We start from the raw sequence: 18886 nt of genomic DNA on the forward strand, positions 1-18886 counted from the left end.
TGGCTCCAATGATGCTTCCGGGTATGTATGAGTGCTTCAAGCTCATGCCAGACAAGTGTATATGCTTTGTAGTGGCTGTATACAGCAGGCCACTGTTTATGACAGACCTGTGATCTCTGTTTTCAGCTCATAAGTGAGCTCCAGCACAAGCAATGGCTTCCTATTATCTTCAAGTACCTTCCAAGGATCTCTTCCAAGCAATGTACAGCCAAGTGAGTGATTACAACCAACAAATGAGGCAGAGGAGTTCAGGCCTAAAACAGGCGCAATCTGCGCAGACTGGACAGGGGTTTGCAGCAGCACACGATGTTGATGATGATGATAATGGAGCACACAATGGTGCTTAATGCTCCCTTCTCAAGTTTCTAAACAAGCCCCAGACAGTAGCTTGGACCATAGAGCAAACAATCACACAATGCATACCTTCCATTTGACAATGGCATTCAGCCTGTTTGAAAAATAACATAAGTCTTCAACTGCAGATCATCTTCACTCCCTCCTGCTCCAAGAAGTCCACCAAGTCCAGCTCTGATACCATGTTCAAAGTTGAGAGAGAGAGAGAGAGAGAGAGAGAGAGAGGGAGAGAGAGAGGAAAACTCCATTGTCATGAACCTTCAGGTTCCATAGCTTTCTTCCATTATTCTTTTTTCTAACTGAGTAACACTAACAACCAAGATAAAGTGACCTAGTGTAAGTGTAGACTAGACAGACTAACTCTAGTCAAGTCACTAACTGACTACTAACCCGACTTATTTAATGTAGTCACATGTAAACAGCTACACACTCTAGCTGTCATAGATGTCGGTCATAGATAAAGACACACTGACGGTGAGCTTGATTTCTAACACATAAGCTTGGTATGGGATTGTAGATGGTCAATATGATGAAGTAATTGCTCAATCTTCAATCATTTTTTGTTGCTACCATGCCTATGCAAAATGGTTATAGAGAAGAAAGGAACATAATGCTCATAGGGTGAAGTAAGACCTCCTCTTATGCCTTATGGTTGATTAGTCCCATGACTATAAACAAGCACAAGCTCACAATAATAATCATTATTCAAAGATGTTGCTAGAAATCAAGTTTCATAGTTATGAAAGCAACACAAAGTATCCTAATTTGCCAATCCACATGCTCATCAAAGCCCTTGGCTAAATGATGCTTTACCTAGTGCAAATGATGCCTTGAATATAGTTGAATGGTGCTATCACGCTTAAGTGATACCTTGTGGACCAATTCATTGGCAAAAATGAAGCTTGAGCTATTGTAACAGCGTGCCTTCAACATAGTGTATTCCTTGTTCTACTGTTGCTTGCATGGTGAGAATGGCTTCAAGCTTGCCATAGCAAGGATAGCCTTTCAATGTTAAGCAAGCTCGAGTCCAAGAGTTAGTTGGAAGCATAGAAGCTTCAACAATGCAGTAGACATGGCCAAAATAGAAGTCATGTTCGAATAGGCTACATGGAGCAACGCAAACTTCACCTATTGCCTTTATATATATAGCAGCTCCAATACCACCATAAGGCTACTCTATCTCAAGCATTTTGAGTGAACAATGCTTCTACAACATCTCTTATGATCTAAGAAGCCTGTTTGAGGAGAAGGAAGTGGATTTCTCCATGGAACCTTCTTGAAGCGCTTGAAAAAGATAAGGAAAAAGAAAATCAAGCCCTTACTTTCAAAAAGTAGAGGTCACTTTAGTTCCCCCTAACCTCCTATAGCTCTCGTTTTGTCCACAAACCTTCAAAATAGCTCCACATTTGATGACAATTGGCTAAAATGATGTAGCCCTTACCGATCTTATTGAGAATTGCTTGAAATGGCTCCAAACTTATAGCTCCAGACTTATATAGTCATTGTTCACAAAAGCTATCTAGGCTTGATAATGACTACTCAGTTGGATCTAATCAAAGCCTTGATACCAATGTAAAAGAGTCCTACTTGTACTCCTATAAAACAAAGAAATACAAAATAATCGCTCAAGCATGGCCATGCCATAGATCAATATTCCATTTTCCAATTGCACAAGCTAGCCATGACAACAAACTAAAGAAAGTATGGAAAAATGTTCTTGGTACATGCCCCAAGCTAGTGCCAAATCACAAAGATCAAATTTAATAAATGAGCCAAAAGATAGAAAGATGTTACACATCTCCCCTTTCATAACTGTCCCTAAAACTGGTGACTGATGTTAATTTTCTCCTAAGGTTAAGGCTAAATATTTCCTACATTACACTTCTAAATCATTATATTCTTCTAGCTTGTCAAGCAGCACTAGAAAGGCCTCTTTTGCTTTTTGTACAACACTCCAGATTCTCTATAGCTCTAACATGTTCCGTACAAGCAGCTTAGTATGGCACGCTATTTTCATCCCTCTTCCCACTTTTCATGCCATCGCCTTGATCATCATCAGTCCGTCATCATCATTACCCTCACCACCAACTGTCATTCCCACTATTGCAAGTTGCTGCTGTGAGGAGAGAAGTTAAAGCACTCATAGCTGACATGCTGAAGACCAGGAAGAGGCAGGGCATGGCAGAGCATGCAGAACCAAAGATGGCACCTTTCTCCCACCACCAACCTTGCAATGCTGTATACAACTTCACTGCACTATTGAGAGAGCTCTTCCAGAAACAAGACGCAAATACTGTTTTATCACTGGAGACCTCATCAGGTGAAACCTATGACTTCAAATAATAAAACCAAGTAGACAAGTCAAATTCTTTGCATCTCTCTATTCTTCAAAACAAAAGAAAAATATCTCTTCTTTAGACTTGTGTTGTACACAAGATATGCCGAGACAAGGTATTTAAGGTCCTTGTTTGGGACTTAAGACACTGAAGGATGGAAGCCCTAAGACTTTTATTTAGCAAGCACTCAAGGTAGTGTATCCAAGGGTGAGGGCATTGAAGTACAGACAAGCTATGGCAATGAAACATCTTTCCTGTCATTAGATTTACTACATGCACACAAAGTAGAGTCTGGTACCCTCAATCTAATATTCTATACATTGCTTAGTCTATGAAGAGCATGCACAAACGATTCTGATTAGAGAGCAGAAGCAAGCCACTTAGACTTAGAACCCAAACTGTAAGCATACAGCTTAATGACTGAAAGTTGTGTACGAGATGACACACATCGATCCCTCATCATTGAATCTACTCAGAGCATCTGCAAAGGAATAAAAAACTATTTTCTTCAGCTGCTATAGATCTACAATCAGTCCAGCACTAAGCTGTTGCTGCTGTTGTCTGAAAAAAATTTCTGCTGCTACAGGGTTTGCAGACCTTTCTACAGTGCTGCCTGTCAATTCTACAAATCTGCCATTGCTGTACTTTCAGACTTGCCCTGCTTTTTTCACTACTGTAATTCTGCAGCTATCTTCAAATGAGTTGTATTCTCAGGCCTGCCTGCTGTCACTGCGATTCCTGGATAAATTCAAACCCGATGCCTGCTATAGGCAGGCTGTACTTAAACACTGGAATAAAATAATGGACAAGACTCACTACTGCTTGTATAAGCTGCCCCCTACTGCTCAAACCTGCTCTTAACTGTTATTGTTTACTGCTGCAGACCAAATTCTTCAAATGAGAAGAGGATGAGAATCCAAACTTTGATTAGAAGGAACAGTCAAGGCTGCAATTCCTTGAACTTCAAGATGGGAATTATAAACATCATAAGCATAAGAATCAGAACCAAAAATTAGAACACTGAAATGAATGGACTCTGAGGACTAAAAAATCAACTGCAAATTTGCCTCTTTCTCTGCAGCTACAATGAAACACCTTATGGATGACCCAGCTAATGAATAAAAACTCCTTATAGCCAAAAGAGATCAAAAATCAGTCTCACAGTAACTGAATTTGCTGCTTGTACACAGAAAGAGAATTTGAACCCTTGCTTATTTAAAAGCCCCCATCATTCTCAGCATGAGCTGCACATATCTAGTTAAGAAGAAAAAAAGACATTGTTCCAGGAAGAATAGAAGCAGACTAGCTGCAATAGCATTGCATGAACAAGAGAAGAATCACTCGAGAATTACTGCTGATAATTTGAATCAAGAGAAGAGAGAATAGGTAGCTGCCCCTACCTTCTCATATTGTCCATCCATGGGTGCTTCCTTGATTGTATCAGCCCCTCTCCTGCAGCCACAAGCTCCTTGATAGCATCTCCTAGCATGTGGTGATTGCTTTTCCTTTGATTGTTTTGATCCACTTATTCACAATGGTCTAAGATTCATTTTCATTCTTATGTAGAGGTCTGCAACCACCTATTATTTATTGATTTTTCTAACTTCTTTGTACATCTCATTTGTCCTAAGCCTAGTTCGGACTCTCCTAGCATCCTTGGCACCAACCTCAAGCATTTATTACAATGTCCACTCCCAGTTATTGGGGTTTGGCTTTTTCATCACACACTGCCTTGCCTTTGGTACTGCCACCCACTCTCCTCGAGGTGCTGCCAACCTGCCACCCACTGCTGCTGTCAGCCTGTTCGGTGGTTCTCCCCACTGTCACCATCGCTGGACATCATCAGATCAGCTGCCTTTTCATGTGCAACCTGTTGTCATCATCATCAACTGTTTCATGGCTGCTGTACAGCTGCATTTTCAGCCTCTGGTGTTGCCAGAGGCTGCCAAACACTCCATTTTGCTGCCTCTGCATCTAAGACATCATCTTCTTCAACGACTGACACTCAGCTGGCATGTTTCATCACCCTCAGCTCTAGTCCACTTCATCAACTTCATTCTCAGTGGTATTGCTACACTCAGGATCCGTAGCGAGGACAACACTCTCCAGCACTCTCCCTCAGCCTGCTGAGTCCGTGATTGTTGGACAGCTCCACTCCTCGAGCAGTCACATCTGTACCTTCTTAATAATCATTCCAGCATTCATTCATTCATCAGATACTCTTCTCCCTCCTTTGCATTTTGTCTTCTTGTCTAGGTTCACTATGTTTTAGTCATATTTTCTACACTGTTTTCTCTGCAAACCCTAGCATAACTTCACACCCTTGCAATGGGGATTTGGCATGCAATACTGCTGGTCCTTGGAAATTCAGAGGTGAGTCTGATGTCCAGCTCTTTACATTTCTTTCTATGCTTGTACAGCCTGTGCCATTTCATGTATGAAGCATGGAGATCCATGGAGGGAGAATGGTTAGTGCTCATTCATGGTCGTTACTTTGGGTGCCCATCCAAGGTGTCCAAGGATCTTTTTCCTCCTTCGATGTAGTGTAGGGGCACCATGTAATGATGAAGAAGTGACCACTCTGTGTCAAATAGCGAGAGCTTTGTCTGCGGCTCCTAGCATTATACATAAGCATAATGCCTTTCTGGTGCTCATAAGGAGCGATTCTCTCTTGTAAAGCAATCTTTGCTGAGGTAGCTGTCACATTATTGCAACAGTGTAACAGCATCTAAACCTGCTATTGCAGGATAAATGATGGTGTGAACATCTGCAAATGTTGATGACGTATGGAGCCAGGTGTTTTTCATACAAAAAGCTAATTATTCTCAATTCATCAAAATACAGGTGGTTTGACAAATCAGTTGCGATACTCAAAACATTATGATCCCAATTTGTCTTTAACTACCACACAAAAGATTCAATTTCCCAATCTAACATCCAACTCAACCAACCTACACACCAAGCCAAATAAGCAGACTACCTGCCCATCTTGACCAAAGAGCAACGGCAAGATTGTCTGACTTCAATTTTTTCTGTGGAGGTCTATGTGTTCTCAGAGGCACACTAGCTAGTGCATCCTCACCAGCATCTCAACAGTGTTATCAGGTCCTCTCATCAGTAAACTCTTGCATTGATTACAACTGATGCTTTGTAAATTCAACCATCAAATTTAACCAAAACAAGGAAACATTCTGGAACTTTGCTAACGATATCTTCTCTGAATCAATAATGTGTGATTCAACAGAAGTAGAACATACCTTTCTGACCATTTCATTATGTGTTTATTTGTTGAATGCTGCACAAGTTCATCATTAGAAACCGTGTGCCATGATGGATGAAAACAAAGCATTCATTCATTAGATGAAATGAAAACTAACAGCAAATAATTCATTACATTTGTACCTGGCCCGAGATGAAATTTAGTGATGGATGAAAACAAAGCATTCATTCATTAGATGAAATGAAAACTAACAGCAAATAATTCATTACATTTGTACCTGGCCCGAGATGAAATTTAGTGTTAGATAGTTGGATTAGCTTGATCATACCACTGCAGTTCCACCCTATTCCGGTACACATCTCACCAGAACTCTCATTGTGTTAACATTTCCTCTCAACGCTCTTGGCCTGTGAAATTGTTGCTACGGTTGCAAGTGATATTTATTGTTAGTCTATAAAATTAACCAAAATAAGAAAACTCGTTTAGAATCATTTTAAACAATTCGATTTTTCTGATTGGATACTGTGATTCAACAACTAATTGTAATGGTAGAAAATACCTGTCTGAGGCTTGAGCATTTCATAGTGCCTCATATTCTTCTGTAATGGAGCTCATTCATTGTGGTCATATTTTTGGCACATGACTTTTGTTGCTCCATTGTCTTTTATCTGAGTCAGTCTCTAGTATACAATTTCCTGAAAGCAGCATACAAGTTTGAAAGAAGTACCGTAGCTTCAACATTTCCAGGGTCTAATTGCTGGACATAGTAGAATGCATGTTCCCCTACACCCAAGTTTGAGTAGGTTTTGGAGGCAGCAAGCAAGGCCAGCCACGGTTCTACACCGAATGTGCCTTGCAATTCTTTCAAAAAGTCTGATGCCTCATGCAACCTCCCCACTCTACCAAAAAGGTCCATGAGACACTTAAAATGCTCTATTGTTGGCTTTAAACAATAATCGCAGGTGAATGATTTGAAAAATTCGCACCCATCTTCAACAAGGCAAGCACGCCAGCAGGCTGAGAGAACACAGGTGAATGTAACAGCAGTTGGTTTTGCACCTTCTTGCTGCATCAGCTTAAATAATGCAACCACCTCCTTGCTGAGCCCTTCCTCAGCATATGAGGTTAATATTGTATTCCATGCAACCACATCACGGTTTTTAATGTCATGAAAAACCCGCTGTGCATCCCCTATGTATCCACATTTGGCATACATGTCAACAAGAGTGTTCTGGACAATCAAAGTTGAATCCATGTTGCTTTGAATGAGGTGGACATGGATCTGCTTTCCTAAATCAAACAAAGCAAGGGCTGCACATGCTCTTACGATTGTCAAATATGTTACTATATCTGCAACTTCACCTTCCTGCAACATTTGGCCAAACAGTGTGAGGACAGCATCACCACAGCCTTGTTGAGCATATCCTGATAAGAGACAATTCCAAGTCACTACATCCTTTTCATGCATGTTGTTGAATATGTCATGTGCATCTCCCAACTTCCTGCATTTTGCATACATGTCAATAAGTGTGTTCCCTATAAAGAGATTCAGTCCCAGCTCTTCTCTTGGAATGCAAGCATGAAGTTGTCTTCCTTGAAATAAAGAGCCTAAACAAGAACAAGCTCTCAGTGTGCTGGCAAATGTGACTTTATCTGGTAATACTACCTTTTGTCGCATTCCTGTGAAAAGTGATAAAGCCTCTGTCCTAAGCCCATTTTCAGCATATCCTGAGATCATTGTATTCCACACGACTAAATCTGGTTCTTGTATTGTGTAAAACAAATATTGTGCATCTTCTATATTCCCACACTTCACATACATGTCAACAAGGATGCTTCTCACAAACAGGTCCATCTCCAAAGTCCTCTCAACAACCTGGCAATGAACTTGTCTACCTTTTGCTATATCTCTCAGGCTGGCACATGCTTTGAGAATGCTAATATGGATGTAGCTATTTGGCTTCAGCCCTTTTTGCAGCATTTCTTCAAACAAGTGAGTTGCCTCTGACCAATGCTCAAGCTGCACATACCCTGAAACAATTGCACTCCAGGATACAACATCCCTTTCATGCATGCTGTCAAACACCATGCGTGCATGTTCCATTTGTTGACATTTAGCATACATGTCAATGAGTGTGTTTCCAACACAGACATCTGATTCAAGACCAGCTTTCAGAAGTCCTGCATGAACCTGAGCACCTAACCCAAGGTTTATCTCAACCGCACAAGCCTTGATTACACTTGCAAATGTGAAGTTGTTGGGTATCTCCCCTTCAGTTCGCATTTGGTTGAACAGAAATAAAGCCTCATCCCCAAGTCCGTGTTGAGCATATCCGGTAATAATTGCAGTCCAGGCAACTATGTCCCGTTCACAAGGAAACTTGTCAAACACGTCTCGTGAATCCTCTACACTTCTACATTTCATGTAACTATGGACGAGTGTGCTTCTTACTAGAGCATTTGCCTCAAGGCCACTCTCAACAATGGCACAATGAAGCTCTTTAGCCTCATCAAGAGCAGCAAACTTGGCACAGTCCTTGAGAAGAGCTATAGCTTTGCGAGGCGTTAACACCATACCTGCACTCACACCTTAAGATGCCAGATATTGTCAACCTGGTGAAATTGTCACCAGATGTTCGATTACTATGGGATTTCTGTCACAAGCATGGTCATTCTTGATATCTGCTTTTGACATGAAGCCCTGCTGCCTAGGGAGGCTTCTCCAATGCTTTGTGCTTTGCAACGATTACCACATGAAAGCTCTTTAGCCTCATCAAGAGCGGCAAACTTGGCATGGTCTTCGAGGAGAGTTATAGCTTTACCAGGAGTTAACGCCATATCTGCACTCACGCCTTAAGATGCCGGATCTTGTCAACCTGCAAGCACTGCTGGCATTGTTCACCAGAGGTTCGATTACTGTAGGATTTCTGTTGCAAGCATGCGCATCCTTGATGTCTGTTTTTGACATGAAGCTCTGCTGCCGAGAGAGGCTTCTCCGTTGCCTTGTACTTTTTGACGCTTCGATGATATACTAACGAACTCCTAAGCCTCAGACGACCTCTAGGCTCTCGGTTGCAAATGCAGAACTCTAGGCGGCACAGACATTAAGACGAAGTTTTAGAAGTTTCGACTAGTTGCAAATGCAGAACTCTAGGCGGCACAGACATTAAGACGAAGTTTTAGAAGTTTCGACTAGGGTAAAGGGGCCTATTTAGTAACATCTATTGGGCCCCACCCATTTCTCCGGTTTTTGGGAAACTGCCGATCCAAAGCACATAGCCACCTATCTTTCCATACTGCTTTGTGCGCCTGTATCTACCATCACATCCTTCCTTCTGCTTCTCATCATTCGTTGTTTTACAGGTGAAGCCATGGGGAACCAAGCGTCCTCCAATTGTAGAAATTCCACGGCACAATGAACAGAATTTAATCGAGTAGAGAACCCACATCAAATATGAGAAGCACAGAGACTGCTTTAATTTCAAATGAACTAATACAAAGATGGCTCTATCCACTCATACGCTTCCACTATGAAGCTTAGATGGCGATCCAAACAGATGATATGCAAAGAGCTTAAGGGTAGCTGGAAGAACTCTGACTGGGTGAAAGATAGATTGACGATGGCTTTAGAGGGGTCTTCCTTTTATAGCTCGAGAAGGTAGTCTAGTTGGCATATCCGACCATATTATGAATCTTTCCTAGTTGGCCAGGGAATATTCAATCTTCCCTTTACTGTCGGCCAAGGCCCCCCACAACTCAATGCATTGTGCCTCGAGTTGCTAGCAATATAACTACTCTATCTAACCCAAAGTTCAGATCCACAAAGGTCACATTTTTGCCATGCGATCTCATAGATCTCATCTAACATACCAAGTCAAAAGACCAACCCAATGTCCATACTCACCCAATGTGATCACATAAATCTCATCTAACATACAAGTCAGGACCCACCCAATGTCCCTACTCACACATGGCTTCTCCTCATAATGGGGGCCTTACAACTTAGAGCACCATGGATCATTAGTGGCACCTTACGAGGGTGGAACATTAGGTATATCTAGCACCCCCTCTCAATGTCCACCCACAAGTGAACTACATTCTCGGCCCAATGCTGAGTCTTTGAAGATAAAGTCGAAGGAGATCCCTTATAAGAGCTTTGGTGAAGATATTTGCTCCATTCTCCTCCGTTGTGAGCTCTACTATCGCATCCTCGATCAAGTCTTGCACATAGTGATACTAGATCTTAATGTGTTTGGTGTGTGCATTAAAAATTGGATTTTTGGCGATGGTGATGCAACTTTGATTGTCACATCTTAGCACTGTTGGATCTTAAATCCTGTACTCCCATATGCCATAGGATCCTCCTTAACCATATTACTTCATTGACAATAAAGCAAGCTGCCTTATACTCTACTTCGGTAGAAGACAATGCCATAGTCAGTTGCTTCTTACTACTCCAAGAGAAGATTCTTGAACCCAAAGAGAAATAATATTCAGAAACTGATTTTCTAGAATCACTGTCACCTGCCCTATCTGAGTCACAGCTCCCCATAAGAACACTTCTGAAATTGTATGTGATACCATAGTCAAGAGTTCCCTTCAAGTATATGAGCACCCGCATCTCAACTTTCTAATGACTCTCTCATGATTTATTTGAGAACTTGCTCAAAACACCAACAACAAAATTGATATTGTCTGGTGTTACACAAGTAGATGAGGCTACCAACAACCAACCTCCTGTACCTCCCAATGTTTGCTAGTGCTAATATATCCTATATTCTCCTCCTCCATTATATGTGGCTGTTCCTTGAACACCACATTACGGCTCGCTATGATCTTCTTTGTCTCTTGGTCATACAATTTTGTAAGCCTTTTGCTCATTACTATAATCCAAAAAGATACATTTTGTGCTTTTTGGATTTAACTTGTTTCTCTTATCCTTTGGTACATGTACATAACATTCACATCCAAAAGTTCTAAAATGTGAGATAGATGGTTTCTTACCAGAATAGGCCTCATGAGAAGTTTTGTCATTAAGAGCCTTTGTGTAACTCTGATTGAGAATGTAGACTACAGTATTAATAGCTTCTACCCAAAATGCAATCCCTTACCCTTAAGCATGCACCTTGCCATTTCCACAATGGTGCGATTTCGACGTTCAACAACACCATTCTACTGATGTGTATGAGGCATCATCAATTGACACTTAATCCCTTTGCTCTTACAAAAGTCTTCAAACTCCTTTGAGTTAAACTCACCACCACCATCTATTCTAAACTTTTTCACAATTTGCTCTATTTCATTCTCAACAAGTTCTAGCCATTCTTTAAACTTACCAAAAGCTTGAGCCTCACAAAGAAAGTATACCCACATCTTCCTACTGTAGTCGTTGATGATCAACATAAAGTAAAAAGATCCTCCCAAGGCTTTTGTAGGCATTTTATTGCACAAGTCAACATGCACCAACTTTAGAGGAGCCTTCGCTCTATTCTTACTTTCTTGTGGAAATGCCTTTCTCTGTTGCTTGCCCATACAAGTTTCACACGATTCCTTCATTTCAATTATTACTGCAGGTAGGTCAACAACCATACCTTGCTTATGCATCTCCTTCAACACTGCAAAACCAATACGACCAAATCTTTCATGCCAAAGTTTACTTGTGTCCACACTAATGGTGGCTATAAGAGCACTTCGCTCATACAAGTTGTTCCTCTTTTCTCCTTTGTCGACAATTTTACCAGCTCTCTTGATAATTTCTATACCTATCTTAATGAACCTCACCTCATGGCCAACATCAATTATAGAAGCAACTAATAGAAGATTTCTCTTAATCTTTGGAACATACAATACATTTCAAAGATTCTTGAGTTCACCATTTGCAATAACAAATGAAATAGTACATGTGCCCTAAGCATGGCATTTTGCATCATTTCCAACCATCACAGTGATGGATTCTTGTAAAGGCTTCAAAGAACTATATAGACCTTTCTTGTTGATCATGTAATGGGAGGTGCCATTATCCAATACCCATGAGTCAGTAGTAGATATTTCTTGCGCCGAGGAACACACTTCCTCAATAGTTGCCATGAATAACTCTGACTTTGCTTCAGTCATATTGGTTGTCTTATTCCCTTTAGTCTTCACAGTGCCATTCTTTTCTGGAGCCCCAAGAGGAACACCAAGGAAAATGGAATTCTCTTGCAAGAAAATCTATCTTGTAACATCAACAAGCTTGTTTATCATGTTTCATATGATCACAATGAAGAAAAGAACACCAGGCACAACAAATCTCCATGCAGCATCATGTAGATCTCCCACGGTTTTTAATAGAATCAACCATATTCTTCAACATCTTCACAAAATCCATCAATAGAACAAAGAAATCAAAGAAATACACCATCTTTGAATGGAAATACATCACATAGTATTCATCTTCAATATCTTCATAGTCTTCTCTCTCAATCTCTCATATACAATCACTCTGTTTCAGTAGAATTGGCTATCTCTGACTCTCTCTCTCTCACTCTCCATCAATAATACATCATATCCTTACTACAATCTCTCAAAATCACTCTCAATAATCACTCTTAGGTCGTGGATACCCCTCCCAAGAGGTATGTCTGATATGAAGGGTCACCAGAGCCACTACAGTGTCCTTTCATAGCTCACTACTGTCACTTCACTCTAGTCTTCTCTTGAGTCTTCAGCAGCTACTTCTTCCACTTCTTTCAGCTCTTTTGCACTTGTATTCACCTCTTTCCAAGGCTAGAAAACTTTCCCCAAAGTCACACATACATTCCACAGAACACTTACAGAAGCATACAGAACAGTCTACAGAACAGCTACAGTACAGAACAGAACAGAGACAGAACAGAAGCAGAAGCTCTACAGAAGACCTACAGAAGGTTACAGAAGGTCATCAAAACCTCATAACTCATTCTCAAATCATTCCAAACTCTCACAAACCATTCAATAAACTTTCACAATATCTCATTCTTCATCAATGAATACTTCATCCCTCCTTATAGAAGACAATCAGAACAAAACAGACCAAAACAGAGCAAAACAAAAGGTATACAGAACCAATCAGAACCTATCAGAACATCACAGAACCATCAACAAACATCATGAACTTCCAAAATACAATCAATATCATCCAAAACACTCTCAATCCACTTCCAAATCAATCAATCATCCCATAAAATCAACCATTCAGCTCTCAAAAACAACAAAAATCAGCCAAAAAACAAGTCATTTCAACACTCAACATATCCCCACACTTAATAAGGAAGCGTCCTCGCGACCTAGGAAAAAGGGAATACGAGTTCATGGAAAAGCTCAACTTTGATCTTCAATATATTTTCAAAAAGAATCCATCCACCACGACCCCAACTTATAACCTGTTTCTGATATAAAAATACAAAGAAAGGAAAACTCTTTTGAAATTAACACCTCTTATCAAACTAAAAATCATCACAAATTTGTAAAGGATATAAGAGTTTGCTTCTTCTTCATCAGCATCAGCTTCAACTCTCCAACCACGACCCCATCTTTACAAATCTCCAAAACATAGCTCGTACACGAAATCCAATAGGAAACCACCACGTTCGTTTGACATACATGAACTCACAACACAAACACTAATACACAACACAACCATCTGAATGACTTCTTCAAAAAGAGAGTTGTTCATTAAAAAAGCTTTCACCATACATCGGAAAGGTATCAATGAAGATGATCCCTCTTAAAAGATTGATGTTGTCGGAATCGATCCATAGATAAGGATTCATCTACAAAGTTTTTAGGAGGATTTTGAAAAAATTGGAGACAGCACATCCTTTCCAACAGGACCAAGTATCTGCTAGGCAAACAGAGGGCATGAAAATACAGTATCTCCAACTGCTGGGAATCAATGCTAACATTGACATTCATGCACAACTTTGGAATAGGCTTTGAATCAGTATGAGAGTGCCTATGCATATACGCCAGGTACCAAGCAAAGTGAGCAGTTAATCTCACTGAAGGATCTACAGACTGAATATTGCTGGGCAAAATGAACATAGTTTTGATAAGCTTGACTAGAAGCTGTCCATTCTCTTGGAATTACTGGCCAATTAATCTGCGGTCCTGTAAGGCAATCATCCGAACTCCATCCCCTTCTTCTAGAAATCTGAGTATCAAAACCGTCACAGTCACTAACCAACTGAGGTGGTTGAGACATGGAAGTGTTAGGTGAGGGTAATGGAATAAGAGAAAGTGGATGTAGGGAAGGATAGGAAAAATCATAAAAGGAAGAAAAGGTTAAAGAAGGAGTGGCAGAAATTTGTAAGGAATCACTAAGGAACGGTGTTAACTGATAAATAGGAAATGTGGAGGGAACATTTATGAGGGGTGAAGGACAAGGTGGAGAAGGGGAAAATACCCTATCCTCAATAAAGGAACAGTAAGTGAAAATAGGAATTTGAGGGAAATTTGAAGGTTGGAAAAGAAGGGGTAAAATTATTGTGGAATTAGATTGACAAAGGGAAATATATATAGCATAGCGGTGAGCCAATTGTTAGTAATAGAGGAGAGTAGGAACAGAAGGTCCTAAGAGAGATCATCTATGATAGGCATCAAAGAAGGTAGCATCAAATGGATTATGTTTGGAAAGATAGGTTAAGAGATCCATCCTCAGTTGGTTAGTACTCTGGGCAAAGGTAGGAGCTGTGTTTTGTCTTTGATTGAGGACCACCGAATCAATCATGGGATGCCACGAATTATCATGGCAATCAGCCACTTTGGAGGAATAACTCTGGAACATATCAGCTATGCGCAACTCCAAATGATTGACATATAAAACAGCCTGTAAGACCACATCCCCCACATACCATGCCATATCTACCTCATCTGGGATTAACAAATCTCCTCGGAGATACATGTATGACATCAACATAGTATCTGGCGTGACAGAATCTTCAAAGACCATTCTGACTACCTCTGTCAACAACTCAGCAGACCAAGCTCCACTCCAACCATCCTCTGGAAAAGGTAAATCCATCGTGGAAAGCTTCATATAGAAGACCAACTTCTGTAAGTGGTAGTGGACAAAGAAAGAATTTTCAGGTAAGACATATTCCTGAAACTGCTCAAAGGTAGACCATAACAAGTCCATTCTGGACTGCAATCTTTCCACTTTATCTTGGAATAGAGGGCACAAAGTAGCCTGTCTCTGTAGGGCAGCCAAGTCCTGCTGGGAAAGAGAAGGAATTAATGAAACAGGAGGGCTTGGAGGAACAGAGCGAGACTTTGCAAGCTGATCTTGCAACTGCTGGATTTGGGAGGCTTGGTTGGCCACTGTGTCATTAGCAGTCTGTAAAGCTGAAAGCTTGTCATCTAAGAGAACTTGGAATTCTTTCGCTTCGCTGGACATCCTCTCCTTCTCTGCTGAAAGGCTAGTAACCTGTGACTGAGCCTCGAATAACTGGGTCTTCAATGAAGAAATCTCATCGCTTTGAGTGGCAACCAGTTGGGTTTGCTGTTCCATTTGCTTAAATAGATCTGCTAGGGTATCCTTAGCAGAAACTAACTCAGATGTTGCCTTATGCAACTGGTCTTTGGACTGCATGAGCTCCTCATAGAAAGATACGTACAGCTGTTGAACACAGGCTGTCACTGACAACTCAATGGAACTTTGAATATCCTTGCAGAGAAAAGGAATGGCATCGCCTGAAACGAGACTGTTCAGGGAAGGAACTGAGATCTCCAAGGATCCTTCTCGATGTGCTCTGAATAGGTTATTGCAAGTGAGATACCTAGGGAGTTCACTGCCAGAAGTAGCAGGGATAGGCACTGAGGGAAGTACAGTAGGAGCTTTATCCGCTACCCGCTTCAAGCGTTTGCGTTGTATGACCAGGGGAGGCGGAGAATCATCATCCTCAATGTCAATAGGTGCTGACTCTTCTGAAGGTGGAGGAGGAGGTACGGGATCTGATAGAGGAGGTGGAGGCACAGTCTTCTGTAAACCTGAATAGGTCAAGAAGGCAGACAAATATGATCCGTAGGTAACATTAGTAACATTATCCCTGGTGACTTTAACAAAATGCTGATCCATTTTAGTAAGGAGGTAAGTGCTCCAATCAATAGCAACTCCTTTCAGCACCATCCTGGAGGCTGTGAAAAGCTCTTTGGACAAATAGTGGGATGGCGTTTTGGCAGGCATGAACCTGTCCTGAAGGAACTGACACATCGTCTTCCATACGGGATCAGTAATCATAGAAAACGAAACTCCTGAAGAGTTTATCACCTTCTTAACATCAAGGACTTTCCTTGTCTGATTCTGCAACAGCTTCAGAATCTCTTCATTAGAGAAGAGCTGACGAGTGGTCACAAAAGGTTCTCCTTTGAAGGGTAAAGATAGAGCCTTCCCTAAGCCGCGAGATGTCAAAGTCATAGACATTCCTTGGACTACGCCTGTCTTCTTGCTGTAAGAGGCCAGGAACTCATCACATAAGGACGGATCCTCTGGAAGCAATGGAAAAGGAGTGGCCACAAAAGCAGCAAGTCCTGCCTTCGTGAGGGGCTCAAAAGTAAGTAGGGACGAGTAATCCCTACTAACTAGTGGGACGTACTGGATAGGGGGAGGAGCATGAGAAGGCGCCATTCAGATGGTTACACACACACCACAAACACAGACAATCAAGGAGAATGCCTGCAAAGCAACAGACAAAAACCAAGGATAAGAGAATTACCAATCAAACATGACACGACCTACTAACCCCAAGCAAACCACATCCTAGAAAAAATTTGACATGACCTTGAGACAAATGCGACCGAAAGCTTCATGCGATGCATCAGACAAACACCCTGAACCCCGTATCAGGCAACAAAAGAAAAAAAAAACTGCATACCGTACCCGTAACCGTAACTAAGATAGGAAACCAAAACAAGACCACATCCGACACATATCAAAACTATATCTGTGATAAACCAAGACTGGACCATGGAAAAGAACTCTAATGACGGCGCATACCCATCCCACGAAACGCTTCATTAAAAAGGGGAATTAAGTGCAGTGAGGGGGGAATTAATGTAATGAAGGGTGGATTTTAATCAATTATTAAAAATGGGTGAATTTTTATTAGGTGATAAACCTTAATAAGAAAACGGCGGTTCCTTATTATAAATTAAATTACCAATTATTAGGTTAAAACGGTGCAGTTATTCGATTCCCGGACTTCGATTCCCGACTGGGTCTCTAAATGCAATTCATTGATTACAAATTAAGGTGATGTGGAGCGCTTTTTTGCGAGCGCGTGCTCATGTGACGGCTGGTTCATTTTATTTAAAATTTTAAAGTGTCTCTTTAGCGCACGTAGCGCGTGCTAAGTGAACGGCTGGTTGATTTTAATTAAAAAAGATGTGTGTTGTAGCGCGAATGCGCGTGGAAACTGTGGGTGAATTAAAGGGTTTATTTTAACAATTAATTTGTGATTAAGGGGGAAATGAAAATAAATAAAGCACATAAAATAAATACCTGGAAGGGGCGTGTATGTAATGCAGAAATGCGCTCTTCTCAATCCAAAAATATCTGGATTGGGATTTCGAGACGGTTAGTTGGGGTGTTGGAGGAAAAAGAGATTTATTTATTTTTTTAATGGTTGTTTTTATTTATTTGTTTATGTTATAAATTTTTGTGATTTAGTGTGAAAGAATTTAGGTGTGAAAGAAAATATTATAACAGCTGAGAAAAATATGCCAAAAATAAATAAAAATGGGAAGGAAATGGTTAGGAATTTTTCAGAAATTAATTGGGAATTTTTTAGTATTTTTAATGAATTTTTATCATATTTTTGGGTATGTTGAAAGATTTTGGAATTTTAAAATAGGCAAAAATATGTTTTGTGGAAATTTAAAGGTTGAGAAAAAGAGGGCCATGGATTGCAAAAATAAAAGGAAAGGTTTCTAGATTTTCTGTAATTTTGCAGAATATAAAGTGGTTTTTTAATGATTTATTTATATTTTTCAATGTTTTTGTGTGTTTTTTTAGTTGTTATTTAAATGGACAAAAGGAGTTACGGGTGTGGTAATGAAAAATGGGGGAAAAATACCCAGCAACAGGCTGCGTGGTCAGCAACCAACGATCAAAATCTCGCACTCGCATACGAACAACCGCACGATCAACCACAAGTGCGTACACACCCGCACGCGTGTCGACAGCTCAAGGGTGGTTGCAGGTGGGATTGGGGTTGATGGAGGGGGTTGCGGTGGTGGCTTAGAGGGAGGTGTAGTGGGTTGTGATTCTGGTTGCAAAGGGGGAAGGGGGGTGTAGGTAGAGGGGTTCAGCGGGTTGGGAATGGTGGGGGGAAAGGGGGCTAGTAGGGGGTAGGGTAGTGGGTGGGAAAGGGGGTTAGTGGGGGGGTAATGGGGGGGTTTAGTGGGGGGGTAGGGGGGTTAGTGGGGGGGTAATGGGGGGGGTTTAGTGGGGGGGTAATGGGGGGGTTTAGTGGGTGGGAAGGGGGGTTAGTGGGGGGGGGGGGGGGGGGGTGTTATAAACCTGCACTCGTTACGCACTCAACACGGCACAGAAAGGTAACACGATATGAGCTCAAGGTATACTCTTGTATTATTCAATCCAAAAGCGGGACAACATAGACACATCCCAGGACTACACCCTCGTGACGCCGCACATGAGAGGGTTCACCACTGGGTATAGGGAATCACACGTAGAGTGGAAACAAGGCAGGGCTTTGAGTCACTACTACTCCCTATATAGGTGCAATCGGTAGCAACGGCATGGTATAGCTACAAAGCCCTTACACTCACCCCCGCTTACTGGATTGCTGACCTCAACAATCTAAGGGTAGCGTTTGTTATTTGACTCATCCGGGGTCTTAACGCAGCTTTTCCTAGCAAGCTGGTCAGTGTCTGCCGGTCTAAAGGGACCGCGGGGTCTTAACACAGTCTATACTATCAGACTAGCCAGTGTCTGCCGCAC

At 41.3% G+C, this 18886-nt stretch overlaps 1 pseudogene across 1 annotated transcript; it reads right to left on the reverse strand.

Annotated features, from left to right (window-relative positions):
* Nucleotides 1–2078: 2078 nt before the first annotated feature.
* On the reverse strand, nucleotides 2079–9058 carry LOC148009960 (pentatricopeptide repeat-containing protein At3g53360, mitochondrial pseudogene; annotated as a pseudogene). Its single transcript, XR_015689663.1, has 2 exons — nucleotides 6470–9058; nucleotides 2079–6331 (listed from the first exon to the last, which is right to left on the reverse strand). The product of XR_015689663.1 is annotated as a pentatricopeptide repeat-containing protein At3g53360, mitochondrial pseudogene (transcript).
* Nucleotides 9059–18886: the final 9828 nt, after the last annotated feature.

The sequence above is a fragment of the Lygodium microphyllum genome, chromosome 30, assembly GCF_053477565.2.
Source record: "Lygodium microphyllum isolate KBCC chromosome 30, Lygodium_microphyllum_v1.1.10, whole genome shotgun sequence".
Lineage (NCBI taxonomy): Eukaryota > Viridiplantae > Streptophyta > Polypodiopsida > Schizaeales > Lygodiaceae > Lygodium > Lygodium microphyllum.